This window comes from Rutidosis leptorrhynchoides, chromosome 10 (assembly GCF_046630445.1).
Source record: "Rutidosis leptorrhynchoides isolate AG116_Rl617_1_P2 chromosome 10, CSIRO_AGI_Rlap_v1, whole genome shotgun sequence".
Classification (NCBI taxonomy): Eukaryota; Viridiplantae; Streptophyta; class Magnoliopsida; order Asterales; family Asteraceae; genus Rutidosis; species Rutidosis leptorrhynchoides.
Genome location: NC_092342.1, coordinates 1,677,124 through 1,685,265, shown reverse-complemented (window position 1 = coordinate 1,685,265; position 8,142 = coordinate 1,677,124). Strand labels below are relative to the sequence as shown.

The window sequence follows — 8,142 nt, the reverse complement described above, 5'->3', positions numbered from 1 at the left end:
TGTCTAAAAGGTTATCAATGTATTGTTTTTAGCTATTGATGATTAAATGGAAAAACCATCAATGAATCCATCCACAGAACCTATGTCTAAAAGGAGAACGAAAGATATTGGTAGGAAAGATGGAGGGTTGGTATGTCCAAACAACAGGTGATTAAGTAAATAGGCCTTGTTGACTTCGGTAAATAGGCCTCTTGTTAGGTGTTCTTGGTTGCTCGTTGAATTGTTTGGATTGACGGTTTATGAGGATGAAAATGCGGGGTTGGATTCAGGACCGGAATTATGTGTCTGTAAGGTGGTTGTCGTTGTTTGGCATTTCAATTGTAATTCATATAGTACTCACTCTATTTAATGTTCGTGTTCAATGTGTTTAGAACGAATAGAGTGAGTGTGATGAAGTTTTGATAGTCTATACCAAGTACTCCAGTTTACAGATTGTTAGATTGTTATGATTGCTTATTGTAGCTACACCGGAAACCTTAGTTCTATTATAGGGAGTACATATTACTATATATAAATTACCCCTTTATGTAAATGGGTTATAAGTAGTGATTTTTTTTTTCCAACAAATATTGCATGGTGTACAATTGACTGCACACCTAACATGAGTACTCCTCCCAGTAAGTACAATAGATAAGGCATGAAGTACTACAATAGCCTCTTTTATTCACTTTTACTTTCCACATTCTTCTCTCCCACCATAGTATCCACCGCCATTCCAATTTCATTCATTTCGTTCAATTACAAACCCTAATTTTACAATCGTCTGAATAAAAAAGTTAACAACGTGTAAGTGGCAGCAGACTTAGCGGCGGCGCAGGCGACGATGGCGGAGGTGATGGCGACGTCGGACGTGGTTAACGTCGACGATGATTCCGGCCTTTGGTGGTCACTCCGAACATAGCCACCGAACGCTCTTTGTTAAGCTTCTTGAAATTGAATTGTAAGTACCTTCTTTCAGGAGTTTGTTTCATTCAGATCATGACTTAGATTCATGAGAAAGGTTTGGATTATTATTTTTTTTCTTTTGGTAGAAATATATTTTTTTTTTTACCTACAAAAATGAAGTAGTCAAGAAATTTGAGGTTCAGGTTTGTTTGAAGTATTTTTCTATGGTGGTTGAAGTACTTTTTCCATTTTTTGTAAGTAAGAAGTGTAGGGTTTAAGATCAATATGTTGTTGTGAAGTGCACGGGATTGTTGGTGTTTTAAATTTAGGTTTGTTATTATCCACCAAAATCAAATTGATAATGGTTGTTGTAGTAGTCATGGTGACGGTGGTTTATGGATTTTGGAGTTGATCCACTGCCACGTTGGACCATGGCATGTTGGTTTATGGTGGTGTAAATGGTGGTGAACGTCGATGATGCACAAAAGAGTTCTGCTGTTTTGATTTTCATGTTTTTTGGTGTGTGAGAATTTGTGGATGTGGTTTGATTTTTGGTTACATAAAGTGGAGTGGGGAATGAAATGATAAAAAAAATGGAATTGAAAATTGAAAATGATTATGATTATATAACTAAAAAGTAGTATTTTTAATTTGGTGTAGTCAAGAATTTTTTTTCCTTTTGTTAGTCTGTGTTTTAATTTTAATAATAACTATCATTTTTGAAGTGTTTTGATTAGTTGATTTCTTTAAATTAGTGATACAATGTTATTTGGTAATAGGAGGTAGATGTGAAGAAGTTTACGAAGAAGGTCGATATCTCAGGCGATGCACTAACCCGGTTTAAAGGAGAAGTGCTAAAACTTCCGACTATAATTAAAAATAAATGTGAAGGCTTTTAAGACTATACTTGCTAATATTTGTTTGTAAAACCTAATTATACTGTGTTGTTTGCTACTTTGAACTAAGTGGATGTCAGGATGTGACAATGGATAACCAAATGAGTGATCTTTATAAAGAGATATCAATTGAATGTAGATGATTTTTAGCGCTTATGTAAGATTATTTTTCTGTAGAGACTTACGGTTTAAATAATTCCTATTAAGTTATCCTTAGATATTGAATTTTATTTTTATTTTCAATTTAGACGCATTGAAGGATACGATTCTAGACTTAGATAGTACTAGACATTTTTAATTGATAGCTAATAGGAATAGGAAATGGGGAATTAGATAGTTGTATTGGTGTTATTGCTCGAAACAAGCTATTTCATTTCCCTGTTATTTACTGATTGTTATATATAAATTGTTAAATCTTTGATGGTAGTTTAGACTTTAGATATGTTACCTTGAGGCTGATATTGTTGTAAATATCAATAAAATATTTTGAGGTTAGCTATATGAAAACTCAAGAAAGAAATAGTTAAGTAAACAAAATGCAAAAGGAAATGGTATTTTATATCATTAGTTACAAGTTGGGGGATGATTCTCACACACACTTTTTTATCCTCACACACCAATTGAGTATTATTAAAAGAGTAAAAGGTTGAAATAGGTGTGTGAGGATCAAAAAAGTGTGTGTGAGAATCATCTCCCTTACAAGTTAAACCTCTAAATAGTGTATTTTATATCATTGGTTTTTAGGTTTAAAACAAGATACAGAAACGATTGATAAAAGTTTAAATCGATTGAAAAGAAAGAAAAAAAAAATATAAAAAAAAAGAAAGAACACAGAACCTAAAGAAAAAAAATAAAAAAAAAAGAAAGAACACAGAACCTGTTCGCGTAATATTTTTTAAAAAAAATAATCAACTCTGATTTTGAGTACGTTTTAGATAAAAGTTACAACACGAAAAAGATTGTATATCACTCATAGAACCTTTATCAACCATCAATTGACTCAAAATTATCAATACGATTACTAATTTTTCTATGAACACAAAGTTGACTTTTTAGAAAAATTACCTTTGACTCTAGAATTAGATTTCAATAAAAGGAATTGAAGCCTGGAAACTTACAGATAGTTGGAATGAATGATTTCTAACATAACTCCATTTATACTTTTTGGAATTTCGTTTGATTATTGAAAAAAAAAAATTTCAAGAACAGGGCGAACGAACAGGTTCTTATTTATCTATCTGATTTTTTTTTATTTTTTTTCTATTTTTTCCACTTAACAGTAGCTAATAACAATATATATTCGATAATATCATTCTTGATCGAATAATTGAAGCAGTAGGATGATTGTTGTTTAGTGATGAGTGGTCGACAGCAACAAAAATTACGTACAGAAGAAGAGAAAAAAAAAAAAATTGAAACCCGATAGGGATAAATAACAGATCCAGTCTGATTGATTTTTGGTATTTTATGTAATATTATTAATAATTAATAAATATAAATACATTATTAATATTAATACAGCAATATTATCAATAATAATAATAATACTTGTTATTTATTAATACTATTAATAATTTTCATAATAATAAAAATATTAGGACAATGGTAATAACTTTTAATAATAATGTTAATAATGTTATTAATAATAATAATATTAATGGTAAAGATAATAATAATAAGTTTTAAGAATAATGGTAATAATAATAATAATATGATAATATCATTAATAATAATAATGATATAATAAAAATAATGATTTTAATGATAACAGTAAAGATGATAATAATATTATTATTGATATTAATAATAATACTGATTATAATAATATTAGCAATAATAATAATAATATAACCATTTATTTATATATCCATTTTCATAATAATATTACTATAATAACTATAATTTATATTATAGTTTAAACTTATTATATGAGATTTTAATGTTACATATTATTAATTATGTAATATATATGTAATATCATTCATTGAATATTCAATATACCAACTTTTACAATATATTGAAATCATATATATATATATCTTCATTTAAATAACAACTTAATTATTCTATATATCTTTTTAATTCATATGATTAGAGTGTACTTTATTAATTTACAATATTATACATATATATATATATATATATATATATATATATATATATATATATATATATATATATATATATATATATATATATATATATATATATATATATATATATATATATATATATATATATATATATACACACACACACACACACACACACATATATATACATATTTATTTACACACAATTGTTCGTGAATCGTCGGGTATAGTCAAAGGTCAAATGTATGACAATAGTTCAAAATTTTTGAAATACAATTTAATAGACTTTGCTTGTCATGTCGAAATCATATAAAGATTAAGTTTAAATTTGGTCGGAAATTCCCGGGTCGTCACAGTACCTACCCGTTAAAGAAATTTCGTTCCGAAATTTGAGTGTGGTCGTCATGGCTAACAATAAAAATGTTTTCATGACGATTATGAGTTGGTAACTAGAGTTTTATTACCATAGAGTAATAAGGATAAAATAATTCGAGTATTCGAAGAGTACGAATGAAGTTATCATCAAAGAGTGAAATTAGGAATCAAAGATTCGTCTTAGCTTTTGACGTGGTAACGGTTGAATTTCGGAATTCAAGGGATTTATAGAAAATCTTCGAAATCTAAAAGATTTGATTCTCCGGCGAGTAAGGAAATTAAGATCTCTATAATTAAATACGGTGATCCACCTCGATTACTCTGTCTGATATTTCCATTATAAATTAAACTCTTCCGTCCCATTATTCTCACCATTCCTATACTTTCTTTCTTAGTTCATACATCCAAAAGATTGTGAAAATGCTTAATCCCGTTCTATTCCTCGATATTTTTCCTAATTATCATTTCTGTCATCCTTATATCAATCTTCCACCAGGAAAATCTGTTTACTTCTACTATTACCTTGGGGTGATACTATTCTTACTTCTACCGTGTCTTTATATTGCTAATTGTATTAATATTCACGGTTTGTAACTTCTGCGTTGTTGTTGGGTTTTATATCTTTCCTTATGTTTCGATGTCCCTGCTTCTGTCCTTCTGTAATCATTGACATCCACAGTTAATACTCTCTCCAATTTACTGTGATTTTTACTCCCATTTATTTCAGATCTTCATTCTTTTGTTTTCTCTTCCCGACTTTAAATCAAGCGAATAATGGTCCATAATTCATAGGTATGGAGTTTCAAATAATCCTAATGTTCTAAGTAGAAATGGACATAATAGCACGATCTTGATTGGTTAAATTACCAGAAGTTTACGGGAAAAGATAGAACTATCAAGAAAATATATTCTTGATATGTTTATAGATCAGATAGAATGTAAGAGTCGTGTAACATGGCACATGATGACGTTATGGTCTGTGAATCATCACGTTCCATTAGAAACTCAGCATGACTTACTGTAATATAACCACGTTGATCAAGTGTCATTATATTATACTAACTCGTGCATCAATTTCCAACACTACTTCAAAATCATTCATAATTCAAACTCGAATTTTAAAGAAATTTAGAAACTAAAGTAGTTTCCTTTATGACGTAATATAGATAGCACGAAGAGATAAATAATTCCGGACGAGAATATTTATGAAAATATTTTCAGAAATATCGAAGATATTTATGATGATATTTTGGAATTTCTAAGTTCGATGGTTGATGGAGAAATATTTTCCGCAAGATTTTAACACGAGTACGGAGCAGGATATTCGTTGAAGGTTTCATTGGATCCAGAATTACCTGAATTCTTTGAATATATGGTAGGGTCCTTGTATTTGGCCTTGGTCTCCTTTATGGTTTACCCAATCTGTTTTTTCAGTACCAAATTTTCTATCGAGCGTTCCTAACACTCCCTTCTTTATCATCAAACTTTTGGCCGTTTAGACCATCTACAATTTTTCTGTTTCCTCTGCATTTAATGTTACGATATCTGAATCATCGGTTATCAATCCGAGGTGGTTTTAGGAGAATTGTGTTTTTAGATGATTAAACGCTGATGGTAATATGGTTGAATATAAAAAGTCCCCTGGTAACTATAAAGAGCACTCATATATATCAAGGTTATAATAAGGTTGTTTTGAACGAAAAGTCGAAGTTGACTTGCTGGAGATGTGACAAAATTGGCTAATTTGTAAAAGAATGAAAATGTTATTTTGGGTATTAATAACACTAAGGAACTAGCACAGCTACGTGTTAAACGTTTACTCAGGTTCCGAGTGTTTTCAGGTGTATAACTATATGCATCAATCTTTTTTTCCGTAAATGAAGTGCGGTTGGTTCATCCTTTCGCTTGAGGTGTTTTCAAGAATCATGAAATCTTTGAACGTAGATTGTAATCATCAAGATACAAATGAGGTTTAGGATGAAATCAAGTGGCAAACTTGAAGAATTGTTTAGTTTCATATGTTATAATCAATATTTTAATTCATTTTAATTGTCCAATCTTGGTAGTCCACAGTTAGCAGTCCACAGTTACTAACTCAATAATTCATATATAGTTTATAATATTCGAATTAATTAATACGTATCGTGACCCGTGTACATGTCTCAGACTCGATCACAACTCAAAGTATATATATTATTTGAGAATCAACCTCAACCCTGTATAGTGAACTCGATCATTACAACATATAGAGTGTCTATGGTTATTCCAAATAATATATATAGATGCGTCGATATGATATGTCAAAACCTTGTATACGTGTCCCGATATTTAAAGTGCGTAAAATAAATAACAGAAATTAAATGACGATAAATAAAATTGCGAGAATATAAATTGCGATAAATAAAATGTAATCAGTTAGCTAGGAACAGTTAGCGTGGATTCTTAACAAAATTTTTCTCATAGTTAATTTGTTTGTTTCTAACAAATTTTATTTTGTCCAATGTTTTCTTCATTATGCCACTTGTTGGATTCTGATAGGTCAAAATCCAAATATTAAATTTGAATGAAAATGGTTATTCTGTGGTGAACGAATACGTATGTCTGTGGATGTAAGTAGGATAGTAAATGATCGTTGAATCAGATTCGAAGAATGTACAGTGTAACTTATTAATGTGGAATCTAAATATTCCTCGGGTATTACCTACCCGTTAAAATATTTTCACCATTAACAGTTTGTACAATAAAACTTTTAATTACAATCTTTATGAAAACATATATACACATATATTTTCTTCAGATGTAATCATGGATTTAATGAGTCAATGTGATATTAAACTCATCAAATTTACGGCTAGAACTAGAGTACATAATCTCTAAAACATTAGGGATTACATAATCGCCATGAAGGACGAAGATAGTTTATGTAGAACGATTCGTAGAACGATGATTATGCTTGAGGTATAGATTGCGAGGCTGAGACGTGTGATGATGTTGTTGTTGTTGGTACTGGTTATGCTGCTGGTGCTGCTGATGGTGGTACTGTTGCTGTCGAGTGTTGTTGGTGTTGAGGTTGGTGATGATGTTGGTGTAGTAAGTATAGCTTGTAGATCACGCACCATTCTTGTCAGGGTTTCTATCCTACCCTCTATCATTTCTATCCATCCACTCATCTGATTCGATAGATCTTGATTATCAATTCGAAGTTCCCTAACTTCTTCTAATATTCCCCTTCGATTGGTATTCGGAAGTAGAGGTTGCATATTTTCTGAGATTGCAGTAATGCGACCTTCGAGGTGGAAAACTTTAGCAAGAAGGTGAATACAGTGTTGCGCATAGGTTCACCGGTGAGTACATCGTTTTCTCCGATGTTAGGTGGTAAGTTTGGTTCGCGGTAGGGCTCGCCTTCTTCATTTCTCCATCGAGTGAGTAAGTTGCGGACCCACCCCCATCTCCTCCAGAAAGAAAAATAGCTAAACGGTGGAGACACTTCGGGTTCATTGACTTCGGAGTCTACTTCAATACGCATCTCGAAATTGCTTCCGGAACTAATGGAATCCAAGCTAGGTGTAGGATCCATCTCTTATGATCAGTTAGAGGATTTTCGATATGAAATGATTTTCGGTTATCGGATAATATTCTAATTATATAGAATATCTAATATAGTACAGAAGATCCCGTAGATTACGGAGGAAATTAAGGAAACGTGTCAGATAAAGTCTACAGTAACAGATACGCTAAGATATGGATTTGTCTATACACTATTCATGCAATCAATGCAGTAAGATGTGTCTAGACTAGGAATGATAAGCAGGTAATTTCCTAAGGATGATAAGTAGGTAATTTTCGACACGAAATGATAAGCAAAACTTTTGACATGCAGACACGGTCGAAGT

General features: G+C 30.9%; 1 long non-coding RNA gene across 1 annotated transcript; it reads left to right on the top strand.

The window, feature by feature from the left end:
* The first annotated feature begins 622 nt into the window (after positions 1 to 622).
* On the top strand, positions 623 to 1,919 carry LOC139873212 (uncharacterized). Its single transcript, XR_011767289.1, has 2 exons — positions 623 to 940; positions 1,665 to 1,919. It is a non-coding gene; the product is annotated as an uncharacterized lncRNA (long non-coding RNA).
* Positions 1,920 to 8,142: the final 6,223 nt, after the last annotated feature.